The sequence below is a fragment of the Tupaia chinensis genome, unplaced genomic scaffold (assembly GCF_000334495.1).
Source record: "Tupaia chinensis unplaced genomic scaffold, TupChi_1.0 Scaffold000453_1, whole genome shotgun sequence".
NCBI lineage: Eukaryota > Metazoa > Chordata > Mammalia > Scandentia > Tupaiidae > Tupaia > Tupaia belangeri.
The window spans coordinates 3,429,149-3,444,069 of NW_006159960.1; the positions used below are offsets into that span (position 1 = coordinate 3,429,149).

Below are 14,921 nucleotides of genomic sequence, written 5' to 3' on the forward strand. Positions count from 1 at the left end.
GGCGCAGGCACCGCCGTCGCCGTGCAGGGTCCGGGGGCCGCACAGGCCTTATCCTTTTTCTTTTACCTCATCACTTTGCTGCTCAGCCTCCACCCACTGAGTGTCTAGACAAGTCTAAGTGAAAAGTTGCCAAAATCCAAATACTATTTGGGTCCTCATATTCATCAACTCCCACTGAATCTGCAACACAAAGGGAGAAAAACCCAACACCTAAAAGTTCGCAGACCACATCCTCCTGTGCACCTCTGATCCCTCAGATTGATCTTCTAGAAATTAGGAAGAAATGAATAACCCATCAGATAACTAGAGATCACCGCAAGGGCACAAAAAATATGCGAAACCAAGAAAATACATCTCCCCAAGGGAAAAAAATAATTCCTCTTCATCCACAGACAGTACAATGGAACTCATGGAAATGTCTCACAAAGAATTTAGAGTATTCATAATGACAAAACTAACAGATGGAAGAGAAGAAAGACAATGAACACCAGAAGAAAAAAGTCAATGAGTTCCAGGAGGTGAGGAAGTTCTTGCGAGAGCTGAGAGAGGAAATACATATCATAAAAAAGAATCAAATGGAACTGTTGGAGATGAAGGCCTTTGAAAGCATTAAAAACAGACTAGATCATACAGAAAATCGAATCTCAGATGTAGAAGACAGAATCGCTGAACTTCTACTGAGGAAATAGCCCCCCAAAATGAGAATAATATATGAGAAATACTAGATACCATTAAATGTCCAAATATTCAGATAATCGGTATCTCAGAAGGTGAAGAGACTAATAAGGGCATTGACAATCTATTCCATGAAATTCTGGAAGAAAATTTCCCAAACCTAGAGAGGCATTTAAAGGTCCAGACCCAAGAAATACAAAGGGCCCCAAATAGGATCAACCCAAGAAGATCTTCTCCAAGACACATTATAGCCAGAATGACCAAAACCACAGACAAAGACAAGATACTCAGACCGGCAAGAGAGAAATTCAAGTTACCTACAAAGGATAGCCCATCAGGCTAACAGCAGACCTCTCATCAGAAACAATGCAAATGTGGAAAGAATGGGAAAATATGTTTAAAGTGTTGAATGAAAAACAATTTAAACCAAGGATACTATATCCAGAAAGATTATACTTCATATGAGAAGAGAAAAACAAGAACATTCTCAGATAAACAAAACCTGAAAGAATTTACCAACACTAGACCAGCTCTCCAAGAAGTTCTGAAGGGAGTGCTATCCCAGGAAAACTAAAGTCAGACACACAGCAATAAGAGTTCTAAAACAACTAAGTACATGAGTTTGAACTGGTGAAATAGAATTTTATGACTTTTGACTAAAACATTGCTGACCTTCTGTGCTGTTTTCCAGTATTAATAAGTAGTTTTGTTTTCTCTCAAGTTGTGGACAGATCCATGTACCTACTATTCGAACAGAATCCTAACCTGTTTCCTGGCTTTAAGTATTAAGCAAAGTTCTCTTAAAAAATATATTTATTTAATTTTATTTATTATTTTTATTATTTTTTTAGTTTGATCAGAGAGATAGAGAGAAAGAGAGAAACCAAGCCACCAGGTCTGGATTCAAACTACAGTCATGTGGGAATCCAGCATCTTAATCATCATGCCACCTGCCAGCCCCAAGGACAGCTATCTTCTAATCCATGAAATAAATAAAGAAAAGATGCTCCTAGGGGCCAGCAGGTGATATGGTGGTTAAGTTGAGGGACTTCTACATGGCCAACTATGGCTCAAATCACAGACCTCAAGGCTTGCTTTCTCACTTTTTCCTCTCTCTATGTTTCTCTCTGAGCCCTGTAGCAAATTAAAATAATAACAACAAATAAAATTAAATACATAATTCATTTTATTAAAAAATAAAGGTGATCCCCAAATTAAAATATTTAGCAATATATTGCAATGTATTTGTTATTTATTTTCTTTTAGTTTCTTCTGTATGGCAGCTACTACTCTAAGTATTATTCATGTAACAATTCATTTAATTCTCTACCCATAAAGTGGAATGATGTAATTATTTGAAAATGAAGAATCACACTAACATACCCTTAGGTTATGTTTGGTTTAAAGAGAATAAAAATGAAAATTATAAATGGGAGTGGATATTCATCAATGAGCTTTGACAGAAGAACTATACTGGAGTTAATGGCTAACATCCGTTCTTATTAGCAGAACTTACTCCATACTAAACCCTGGTTGCGAAATATTTAGAATATCAAACAGATAGTAAATTACCTAAAACCTTTGGGAGAGAACACTTCATAACAATAATTAAGGAATTCAGCAAAAGCTTCACTCAGAGATAAGTTATGAAAGAAGAGAAAATGAAAAAACAAAGTGGTTAAGAAATTAGAATAACAACTAAATAAACCAAGAGGAAGTTTTGTTTTGTTCTGATTTACGAAGTTGGGCCAGCTGCAGTGGCATAGCAGAGTTTGGTGTTTGGGTTGACCTATACATGCTAGGCACATGTATATATGTGCCCATGAGCTTGGCTGGCTGGGAAGGATAAGACTGGATAGATAGCAACATGAGATCATGTTAAGGGTCTCTTTCTCTTTCTCTCTCTCTCGATAAATAAACTTTAAAAAAATGTAATTGGCGGGAGCCGGCCGGGCGCCAAGGCTGCGTCCGGCCTGGGGACGCTGCGGGCCTTTCCGGGCTCTGCGCGTCTCCCCCGGGGCCCTGCTGGGCCGGCTGGTTAAGAAATTAGAATAACAACTAAATAAACCAAGAGGAAGTTTTGTTTTGTTCTGATTTACGAAGTTGGGCCAGCTGCAGTGGCATAGCAGAGTTTGGTGTTTGGGTTGACCTATACATGCTAGGCACATGTATATATGTGCCCATGAGCTTGGCTGGCTGGGAAGGATAAGACTGGATAGATAGCAACATGAGATCATGTTAAGGGTCTCTTTCTCTTTCTCTCTCTCTCGATAAATAAACTTTAAAAAAATGTAATTGGGGCCAGCAGGTAGAGTGATGATTAGGACTCTGGACTCCCACATGGCCAACCACAGTTTGAATCCCAGACCTGGTTGTTTGCTTTCTCACTTTTCTTCCCTCTCTCTCTAACCAAATTAAAGAAAAATAGTAATAAATTAAAAATAAATAAACTTAAATTTTAAAAATTATTTTTAAAAAAGATATTAAAAAAAAAAAAAACAGCTGGCAGGGGGCATGGTGGTTAAGGGTGCTGGACTCCCACATGTTCAACCATGGTTCAAGTCCTGAACATGGCAGCATAGTTTCTCACTTTCTCTTTCTCTCTCTGTCTCTCTCCCCTCTGGACAAATTTTTAAAATAACAATAAATAAATAATTAAAGGCAAATTTTAAAAATTCTTTAAAAAGGCACCCGCAGTTGGCATAATGGCTATTTTGCTGGAGTTCCATGTAGTCAACCGTGGTTCGAGTCCTGAATCCAGTGCCTTAAACTCACACTGGATGCATGTGCGTGTGTATCCAAGAATCCCGAGAGGAGAATGGAGGAGAATGGAGGAGAAGGGATTGTAGTGTGGCCATCACCCCTGGGGGGTGATTTCTTGCTTTCTGTCTCTCTGTCCCTCTCTGTCTTTCTGGTGAGCGCACACACCCTATAGCAAAAACCTCTCCAAAAAAAGATAAAAACGAAAACAAAAAATTCTTGAAAAAGAGAAATAAAAAATAATAAATAAGAGACAAGCAGTTAGAGTAATGGCTATGTCACTGGACTCCCACGTAGTCGACCGCGGTTCGAGTTCCGGACCTGGTGGCTTAAACTCACGCCGGGCGTGTGTGCATGCGTGCCCAAGATCCCGAGAGGAGAACGGAAGAGAAGGGATTGCGGCGTGGCCATCCCCCCAGGGGGTGATTTCTCGCTTTCTGTCTCTCTGTCTCTCTGTCTGTCTGGCGAGCGCATGTGCCCTATAGCAAAAACCTCTCCAAAAAAAAAAAAATTAAAAAAATAAATAAATAAATAAAATTGAATAAATAATTCTTACAAAGGATGGAGTTACTATAAGGATAAAAATTAATGTAAAGATAAAAGTTAATATAAAGATAAAAGCTGAACTTACTGAAATAGAAAACAAAACTAGTAGAAATGATATATAAAATTTAAAAGCTGGTTTTGAAAAGAATAATAAAACAAATGAGCTCCTTATAGAGTTTTAAAGAAAAAAAAGAAACAAGCAAGACTGGAATCAGAAAGAAACTTGAATTAAAGAGAAGAGAATACAGTAAATGTGAGATAATATGACCCATATTAACCCCAGAAGAAATTGAAAGCTAAAACACAGCCACCCTGGGAGATTGGAAATGTAGTTGAAGAGTTATTATGAATAAGTTCCTGGAGGACAGTGTTATATCATACCACCGTCATCATCATTCTCATTGTGTCCCCAGACCTGAGGGGTAGCAGATTTTAGGCAAGTGTTTGTGGGTGTTGTTTACATTGCTGATGATTTGATTCTTGCCCGCTTCCTTTTCTGCAGCCCATGCCCACCTCCTGGAGACCTTCCCCAAGTTCTTATTGCCCTTACATTATCTTCTCAAGAAACTGGGAATCAAAACCATGGGCAGGCTATTTTTGCCAATGATCTGTGGACCAGATTTTGAAAAGGACTTTGTGTCACTTTCTTTCAAATATGGAAACAACAAAGTATTTTCCTTTTCATAGTCACTGAGCATAATAGCAGAACCCAACGAGATGATGTGAACTGCATTGCTCTATAAATCTGATTACGTAGTGTTAGCCCTTTGCAAGATCATTTCTGGAGAGAAATAGAAATCATTTATCTGACAGGATACTGGCTTCTCAGAGAAGGCTTTCCCTTTTAGATTCTTGTTCATTTGGAAATCAAGATTTCAGTCTTTTAGGAATAAAATAGCTGGGTTATGAATCAACTATAATTCATTTCAAAGAATTAAACAATTTTTTTAAAAAAAAGCCTTAACTCAAAGACTTCTCATTCTCTAAAGATGAAAAATTATATCCTAATTTCCCTCACAAGGAGTCCACGGTGCCCTATTTTTAGCACAAGGCAGATTAAGTACAAGATCAACATTTGTTCTCATAGAAAGCAAATAGCCATATTTCATCTTGAGAATCTACTGCTATACGGAGAAAAGTGAAAAATGAGTAATTATCTGGTGGCTTTTACTTGCCATGTTAGTTCTCCAGATAATTCAGGAAAACAAGCACAGAGAATTGTCAGGGTTATCTGTCAACACACGAATCAAAATTTGCTTATGCCACAGTTAAACTAGCCAGACCTTCATTTTCCCCTTGGTTGTTTAAAACTAGAGCGACAGGAATGGCCCTGTGGCCTGGTGGTTCAGGGAGTTGGATTCTGTATGGCCAATTGTCATGATTAGAATACCAGTCCTGGGGGCCAGCAGGTGGCATGGTGGTTAAATCACTGGACTCCCACATGGCCACTACATTTCGAGTCCTGGGCCTGGAAGCTTGCTTTATCACTTTTCTCTCTTTCTCTCTATTTTTCTCTGGTGAGTGTGCACGCCTCATCGCAAATAAAGTAACAATAATAATGATAATGATAAATAAAATTATATAAATAATAATAATTAAAAAAAAAAAGAATCTCAGCCCCGAGAACTTGTAAAACACTCTGGGCATGTGTGCATGCATGCCCTAAATCTCAATGGAGGAAAGAGGATTGCAGTGCAACTATGCCCTACTGGGGGATAGTTTCTTCCTCTGTCTCTCTCTGATGAGAGACTGCACCCTCTGGCAAAATTTAAAAAAACAAAAAGACAAACAAACAGTAAAACTAAAGCAAAAGATCTAACCTCTGGTTTTTCCTCCCTAGTGGTGCAGAGTGCTGGCTCTGACTTCAGTCAGGACCTCAGGGAGTCAAAGCCGGGCATTAAGAGTCAAAACTGCCTGGGTACAGGTGAAGAGAAATGAGGGCTTGCGGGCAGTGACCTGATAAAGGGTCCTGAGGACTAAGGACGGAGGTCAAAGAAGACCAACAGCACAAACAAAGGCAGTAACTGGATGCCAAAAGGTCTGCAGCAGTGCGTGTGAGAACCTGAGGCAGTGGCAGGCAGAGGCACGTCTTCCGTCTTCACTCACTGTACTATCGTCAGCACCCACTTGGACTTCTGAGCAGGAACTGGGGCATCGTTGGGGGGTTGCAGCCCAGGAGTGACGCAATCCAATTTAGACAGTCAAAAGAACTCTTTGCAAGCTGTTATATATTAGGAAGAGACTGCAGAGGGAGAATGTGAAAGCAGAGACTACTGGCCAGGTAGCTTAAAAGTTACAGCCAACTGGGGAACCAGCAGTTAGCGTAATGGCTATGTCGCTGGACTCCCACGTAGTCGACCGCGGTTTTCCTTTCAACATGTAATCATACGATTTTAGTGTATTAGATTTGCTGAATTCTGGCTGTGTTTAGAATATCTTCATTCTACATTTACCTTGGTCACATTTGAACTGCTGCCATAGTTGTTGGGTGTGATAAATGTCTACTGCCCCCTTATTTAAGTTCTGAAAAGGGGTAGTGGATGTTTTCCTTCTCTTATCTTAAAAACCATTCATAAAAACTTTGGGACCAGCAGTTAGCATAATGGCTATGTTGCTGGACTCCCATGTAGTTGACTGCGGTTCAAGTCCTGGGCCCAGCGGCCTTAAACTCACGCCAGGCATGTGTGCGTGCGAGCCCAAGATCCCAAGAGGAGAATGGAGGAGAAGGGATTGTGGTGTGACCATCCCCCCCCCAGGGGTGATTTCTCGCTTTCTGTCTCTATGTCTCTCTCTATAGTGAAAAACTCTCCAAAAAAAAAAGTTACAACAAACAGGGACCAGTAGTCGGCGTGATGGCTATGTTGCTGGGCTCCCATGTAGTCGACTGCAGTTTGAGTGCTGGAACTGATGGCTTAAACTCACACGGGCACATGTACATGCATGCCCAAGATCCTGAGAGGAGAATGGAGGAGAAATGATTGCGGCGTGGCCATCCCCCCCTGGGGAGTGATTTCTCTCTTTCTGTCTCTCTGTCTCTGTCCTTCTGGTAAGCACACACACCCTGTAACAAAAACCTCTCCAAAAGAAATTACAACAAACAAACAGATACATAAATAAATAAATGTTTTTTAAAAATGCTTTCTGTCTCTCTGTCTCTCTAGATAATGCATGTGCCCTATAGCAAAATCTTTCTATAAAAACTAACAAACTAAAAAAAACCAAAAAACAAAAAAAACCAACCAAGTTGGTCATGTGCTATCTTGAACTTAAAGTTTCTTAGTTTTGGGGGCCAACATGTGGTGTAGTGGGTATGGTGCTGGACACCCATGTGTCTGACTGCGGTTCGAATCCCACACCCAGTGAAACTCACACTGGACACATGTGTGCATGTGCCCAAAATCCTGAGAGGAGAAGGGAGGAGAAGGGATTGCAGCGTGACCATGCTCCCTGGGTAGTGGTTTCTTGCTTTCTGTCGTTCTGTCTCTGTCTCTCTGGAGAGTACACATGCCCTATTGCAAAAATCTCTCAAAGAAAGTTTCTTAGTTTTGTTAAACTGTAAAAGGACATTATTTCCTAGTAAAATACATGTGCCAAAATAACATTTGCTCTATAAGGAGCCCAATGCATAGGAAGAGGACAGGCACATTTTTATATATTTCTTCGAGTTTTCCTGATAAACTCCACTAACAGCGCTGGCCACCTTATGTTTAGCTAGTGACAGACGCAAGCATTAAGTGGCTGACTAGACTCATGAATGCGTCTTTGTTCGAGGAGAAAAGTTGCGCTGTGACAACAGCCCTGTCCTGCCCAACACTTGCCATTTAAACCTCCCTTTGCTGGGATTTATAACTTGGCTGGAACTCTTTATTCATCACACAACTTGGTGTCAAAGGATTGCTTTTCACAAGTTCGGAAAACACACACCAAGTAAAACAAATTTAACATTTTATGTAGAGCCAGGTCTGCTCCTTTCTAAGTTGTGTTCTCACTTTTTTGGGGAAAGTTGCAATTAGGGAAGTGGGTGTTTCAATGAGACCTTTGACTAAAAACCAATCATACTGTTGGCAAGCGTTTGTTACATAACATAGTTTTAGTTCCATTTGGACTGTAGCAAGAACTAAAATATTTGCTTGGAAAAAGTGTGGTAATTTATTTTCTTTTAGAGTATTTCCGAAAGTACCTGGGATCCTGCTCAATCAGTTAAGAAAACACCTTGTAGTAGAAATATCTTAATGTTCTAAACTATAATAATTAATATAGTTTTCTAAATAATGTGAAAAGAACCATAATTTTATAAAAAGTACTATGAAATTGGAATAACTACTGGTCTGCTACTGAACTCAAAAATGAACAGGGTCTCTGAGGTCACTTGGACCATCTTTCCACTGAGCAGGACTGTCCCCTTGCATTGTTTTCTTGAGCATTTTCTCCAGTTTCCTGGAATGTCTAAAGCAACACAATACAGTCCTTTGAATTGAGATTGCTTTTTGCAGCATTTCATTAACTGGAGCACTGCTGAGTGGAAATGGTTGAATGCTGCTTTGAATCTTCACTAAGAGATTAAAAATTAAATCATGATATTCCTTTTAATGTTGATATTCTTTTTTAAAAAAATTATTTATTTAACTTTATGTATTACTATTATTAATTTGACCAGAGAGAGAAAGAGAGAGAGAGAGAGAGGGAAAGTGAGAAAGCAAGCCACCAGGCCCAAGACTCAAACCATTGTCAGCCATGTAGAAGTACCTTAACCACCATGCCACCTGGAAGCCCCATAATGTTGATATTCTATTGGATGTAGGTGTTAGACTAGTATGCAATTTACAAATTAAGATTACTTCCAACCTTCCTATAATTAGCTATTCTGTCTCAGAAGATGTAACTCTATGTAGATCAGGTTGCAATGAGGCTTTATTATAACACATCGTCCACTGATATTTTGTTGCTTTATTACATATGATTAATCCATAACATGATATACTAGCCATTTAGATGTTCTGTTGGAAGTGTCTGGTGAAATTAGTTTATTGAGGAAAAGAAATGACCTCAAGATACTAAACACATTATAGTTGATAGACCCTAGATTTACTGAGACATTTCTTGAAAGAAAGTAAGAGATTATCAAAATGCTTTATTGTGTGACCAACAGGAGTAAATAAACAAATTGAACATTGCATTGTTATATGAAGTACAAGTATGTCTTCTGTCTTTTTACAAAACATAACTTAAATTCTAAGTAGGATGAACAATTCTGTAAGTAATTTCACCATGCCTATGCAATCTTTTTGAAAAGCAGTATAAATAGCACTTACTTTTGTGTTTTCAGCTGTTCATCCCGTCTGGGTCAGCAAATTTTCTTTTTGGCACAAGACATTCAAAGCGTGTGGATCCACTCTTTCTGCTGTGTGCATCAATGAAAATCAAGTATCTCATTTGGCTATTTAAAATCATAGCACTTACTTTTGTGTTTTCAGCTGTTCATCCCGTCTGGGTCAGCAAATTTTCTTTTTGGCACAAGACATTCAAAGCGCGTGGATCCACTCTTTCTGCTGTGTGCATCAATGAAAATCAATAAAAAGCCAATCTCATTTGCCTCTTTAAAATCATTGTTTCTATTTCGTAGTTGACTTTAAACATTCTCTGAAGTTTGACTATAGAATAGCTATTTTCCAAACATTGCATTTGAAACCCTGTGGGGCCTACTCACAATGGGCATAAAATGAGTGAACAGGCTGCTGGAGGACTGGGGGGAGGGCAGGGTATCTGTCTACCACACAGAAATCTGTGCCATGGAAGTAAATTTGGATTTGGGGTGGGGGTGGGTAAATGTATAATCATCAAATTGTTTCTTTTTTTCTTACCAAAAAGCCAGAACGTTTTATGTAGCCCTTTTCTTTGCTGTTTGATTGGGAAAAGCAAAGGAGGAGAGGGAGAGAATAGAGACAGACACAGGAGGCGCAGGGATAAGGACAGGAAGGCAGAGAGGTGAAGGCAGGAGGTGAGGAGGTTGGGAGCAGTAACACAGAGACGGGCTTTTGCTGTGGAATCAACGGGCCATGCCCCCGGTGCCATGCTCAGAAAATCTTTTCTGACCCGTCCTGCCAACGCACTGGCATGGTCCCTTTATCAGTCATCCACTCCTGTATAACAAACTAACCAAAACTATCTCACATGGTTTGTGAGGGTATGGAATCCAGGAGCAGTTCAGTCGAGTCATTGTGGCTCAGTCTCTAAGGCTGAGCCGGGTTGCTGTCTTCTGAAGGCTTGACAGGGGCTTCCACTACAGCTCACTCACTGGGCCATTGGCGGACGTCCTCAGCTCTTCACCAAGGGAGCCTCTTCAGAACTGCTTGAGTGTCCTCACAGCATGGTGGCAGGATTTCCTCATGGCAGGTGAGCCAAGACAGAAGAAGCTGCAATACTTTTCATGAGTGGCCTGGTCTCTGGTGACTAGGTTATGGATTTTGTCCCTATGTTTTGTTTTGTTTTCTCTTTTTCCTCTTCTCTGTAATTGAGTCCTTTAGTCCACTCAAGGGAAAAAAAGTCAGGCTACATTTTTTTTTTTTTTTTTTTTTTTTGAGAGAGAGAGAGCTTTTTACAATAGTGCACATGTACTTGCCAGAGACCGACAGAAAGTGAGAAATCAGCCTGAGGGCGGGGTGGTGGTGGTGGTGGCTGGGGGGGGGGGAATGGCCATGCCGCAATCCTTTCTTCTCTATTCTCCTCTCAGGATTTCAGGTATGCACACACACATCTGCCCGGTGTGTGTTTAAGTTGCTAGGTCTGGGACTCTAACCACGGTCCACTGCATGGGAGTCCAGAGATATAACGATTATGCCATCCGCTGGCCTTCAGGCTCCATCTTTTTCACATACTGTCCTTGGACTGGCAGAGAGGTCTGGCTCTCTGGTGTAGTCCCATACTGCATGATGTAACATGAGTTCTTGACCTGTCAGTATCTTATTCAATTCATAATGAAAACTGCTAGAAATAATCCATGCAAAGTAAAAAAGACAATGACCCAGGCTGCATACAGTGAAAGTTGTAATAGATAAGAAGTTCCGCCTGGAGAATCACATCTCTTTAACAAAACGAGAGCTACAAAAATGTGACACAGGAACACTGAACTTGTTACAAGTAACAGCCACAAAAGAAAACTTAACAATAGCAGAAGCTCCTGTTGTCATAAATTGATGTGGACCAAAATGTTGCACAAGAAAAAATTCACATCTTTGTTGTAAATTTACATAGGATAAAACTAACCCCAATAAAAATCATCTCAGTAAAGCCACAAAAGAAAATGAATATCTGGGAGTAATGTTACTGCAGAGTAGAAAAGAATTGATCAAAGAATTAAGTTAGTGTAATGGTGCTTTGAAAACAACTGTTTTCACAATCAGCATTACTGGGATGTTCAGACAGGGATGGACAGGAGTCCTACTTGCTGAGGACTGTCCCTTTAGCCTGCGGGTGCTGTGAAAGGCTTCATCTCTCTCCTATAAAGCAATACTGGTCATTCCGAGGTCACCCCAAGCTATCATCAGTAGCTTACACTTCTGAATCAAACAGGCTGTCAACTCAGACCACTTGCAGGGTCCTGTTGGCTACAACTATTGGGCACCCAAGGGAGCACTTCGCCATGTAAGTTGAGAGTTGACTGAAATCAAACTGTCTTGGATTCAAATCCCACCTTCACCATTTGCTTCTTTGAGACCATCGTCTCTCAAACCTCAGTTTCCTCATAGAAGAGGGGAAATAATGTTCACCTCATAGAGTTGTTCTGAGAATTAAATAAAAACAATGCAGTCAGAGTGAAAAAAGCTGACAGTAAGATTTTGATGAAAATGCTAGTGGGAGACCAGTCCACTGATCCTGGTGGTTAAGGCAGCTGGATCTTACATGGACAGCTGCCTGGTTTAAGTCCTGGACCCAGTGACTTGTAAAACATGCAGGCATACGTGTGTGTGTGTGTGCTGAAATCCTGAACGGAGGGAGAGATGGAGGAGAGGGGACTGTGGCGTGACCATTCTTTATGGGAGGTGCTTTCTCACTTTACCTCTCTCTCTCTCCCTCTTTCTCCCTCTCTCAGGCAAGTGCACATACTCTCTGGCCAATTAAAATAATAAGAATATAAAATATATAAATGCTTTCTCACTTTACATAAATAAATAAATAAATAAATAAATACATAAATAAATAAATAAATAAATAAAGCGTGTGGGGCCAAGAGGTTGAGGGAGCTGACTCCTACATGGCAGACCATAGTTGAATCTCAGCCTTGCGGCCTTCCAAAAATCTCCAGCACATGTGCCCAAAATTCCAACAGGATAAAGAAATGAGGAGAAGGGACTGTGGTGTGACTACTTTCTATAAGGGGTGTGTTTGCGCACTCTCTCTGTGTCTTTCTCTCTCTCTGAAGGGTGTATACACACTCTGGCCATTAAGAAATTACTAAATAGGGACCAGCACATGGCATAATGGCTGTTTCTGGACTCACATGTAGTCAACCACGGTTTGAGTCCCAGACCCAGTGGCTTAAACTCATGCTGGGCGCGTGGGCATGCAGGCCCAAGATCCCAAGAGGATAATGGAGAAGGGATTGCAACGTGACCATCCTCCCTGGGGGGTGATTTCTCACTTTCTGTCTCTCTCTGTCTTTCTGGCAAACGCACACACTCTATAGCAAAAACCTCTCAGAAAAAAACAAGACCAAAAACAAAAACAAAAATAAAACAAAAAAAAAGAAATTACTAAATAAAATGTTTGTGTTAATACACAGAGTAAAAATGTTCATGAGATAAAAATGGTGGAGTCTAGATATCTCTGGGGGCAAAACATAACAATATATTAATTCTTTATGTACACATTACACATTCATTTATATAGCCCTTGGGTAGAGATGGCAGTGGGGTAAAAGTTTTTCTAAGGTTATCCAAGGCATAACTTGTCATCAAAAAGACAAACAAACTTTACAGAAAAACCAATAGAACCCAAAATGCTATAACTAACATTAAAAGAGCAAAGATAATCTTGGAGAAATGACTTCATTTGATAGACAAAGTTGATATATTTACTATATCTCCCACAAATCAGTATGAAAAATGAATACTCTGATACAGCGGTTCCCAACCTCCCCAGCACCAGGGACCACCTTGTGGAAGACAATCCTTACACAGACAGGGGTGGATGACGGGAGATTGGTTCTGGGATAACCCTACCGCCGAGGATGCAGTGTACCCGATTTCCACCACTACCTCATACAATGACGCAATCACGTAACAATCACGTAACAATAGGGCTCCTCCGGCGGCCTCGCATGAGAATCCAACAGCACCGCTGATCCGACAGGAGGAGGAGCCTAGGTGGCAACGTGAGCCAGCGGGAGTAGCGGCAGTCACCCAGGAAGCCTCCCTCACTTGTCTGCAGGCCCCCCAACCCCTCCAACCCCCACACGGCCTGGGGTGGGGATGGGAGTGCAGGCAACAGGTCAGGGACCAGCAGATTGGGGACCTCTGCTCTAATAGAAAAGTGAGAAGATGATTCCATAAGGAGAAAAAAGGGCGAACAAAAATTATGATGAAATCTTTTTTGTTTTTCGGTGGCCGTACCTTTGACAGGGTCTCATCATGCCCTAAATTACCCTCTACCAGCCACTCAGCCAACCAAGATTAAGGGTGCTCCTGCACTGACCTGGAATCTGCACCCCAGGGCTCCCCAGATGGTTCCAACATCACTTAGTGAACTCTCACTGCCTGCACCATGCTGGGCCTGTGGGAAATCGTTAACATTATTGGCTAGTGAGTAACAAACGTAAGTTTAGACAAGGTATGCTCTTTTTTTTCTGAGAGATTTTTGTTGTAGGGTGTGTATACTTGCTGGAAAGAGAGAGACAGAGAGACAGAAAGTGAGAAATCGCCCCCCACACCAGGGTGATGGCCATGCTGCAATCCCTTCATTCTCCTCTCAGGATTTTGGCTGCACATATGCCTAGAGGGTGATTTTTAAGTATAAGCTGCCTGGTCTAGGACTTGAACTGCTGTTGACTAGGTGAGAGTTCAGCAATGTAACCATTAAGCCATCTACTGGTCCCTAAACAAGGTATACTCTTACACGCTACTGGTGCATATGAAAATTGGTATACCCATGTGAAGGGTAATATAGCATATAAACCCAGTGACTCAGCAACTTCCATTTACAAATTTATCCACACGTGAGAATGATCAGCCACACAGGCAAATGCTCAAGGGCATTCCTCAAAAAATTATTTATGGAAGTATATATAGAAATAATTAAAAAATCCTATAAAAGGAGCTTGATTAACATTTTTAAAATGATGTATCCTTCCAATTCTATTATGCATTAAACTGATATTTTTAGATCAATTTGTATTGATTTCAAAGGATGCTAGTAATAGTGTTATATGAAAGCAGTAAGTCACAAATGGGATATATAGTGTAATATTTTGGTACAGAATTAATAGAAGGGTTATAAAGGCTACCTTTGGGTAATGACATTATACATGTTTAATCTATTTATTTATTAGATGTCGTGATCTCCTCTCTCAGCTGGGACTACAGGTATGCTCCATTGCATCCAGCTTTGAGAGTGGGCTGGGAATTGAACCCTGGTCTCCCACGTGGCCGCAGGCTGCTGAGTAGCAGCATCAGTCAGCATGTACTAACCTGGCTGGGCCAGATGTTTGTTTCTTCCATTTCCTTTTCTCTATTTTCTAAGTTAAATGAATGAATATGGATTGTTTTGTGATTGGAAAAAATGTGATTTTTAAGTTTAAAAAGTACTCTCAATTGTAAGTAAAAGGATGTCTTCTAATGTTTTTTGTTTTTAGTATTTTAGTTTTTATTTATTTATTTATTTATTCATTTTTTTGATTCTCTAAGTTAATTATTCTGTTTTTCTTTTCCTGATGAGAAAAATATACT

The 14,921-nt window shown here is 40.4% G+C and overlaps 1 long non-coding RNA gene across 3 annotated transcripts in view; it reads right to left on the bottom strand.

The window, feature by feature from the left end:
- LOC102474706 (uncharacterized) overlaps window positions 1-13,695 on the bottom strand; it is a 15,715-nt gene extending 2,020 nt beyond the window's left edge. The window contains exons 1-2 of one of the 3 annotated variants that reach the window (XR_001370898.2): window positions 13,672-13,695; window positions 9,294-9,382 (exon numbers count right to left, since the gene is read on the bottom strand). This is a non-coding gene — a long non-coding RNA (uncharacterized LOC102474706). The other 2 variants (XR_001370897.2, XR_001370899.1) reach the window with 2 other exon arrangements.
- Between the last annotated feature and the right edge of the window lie 1,226 nt (window positions 13,696-14,921).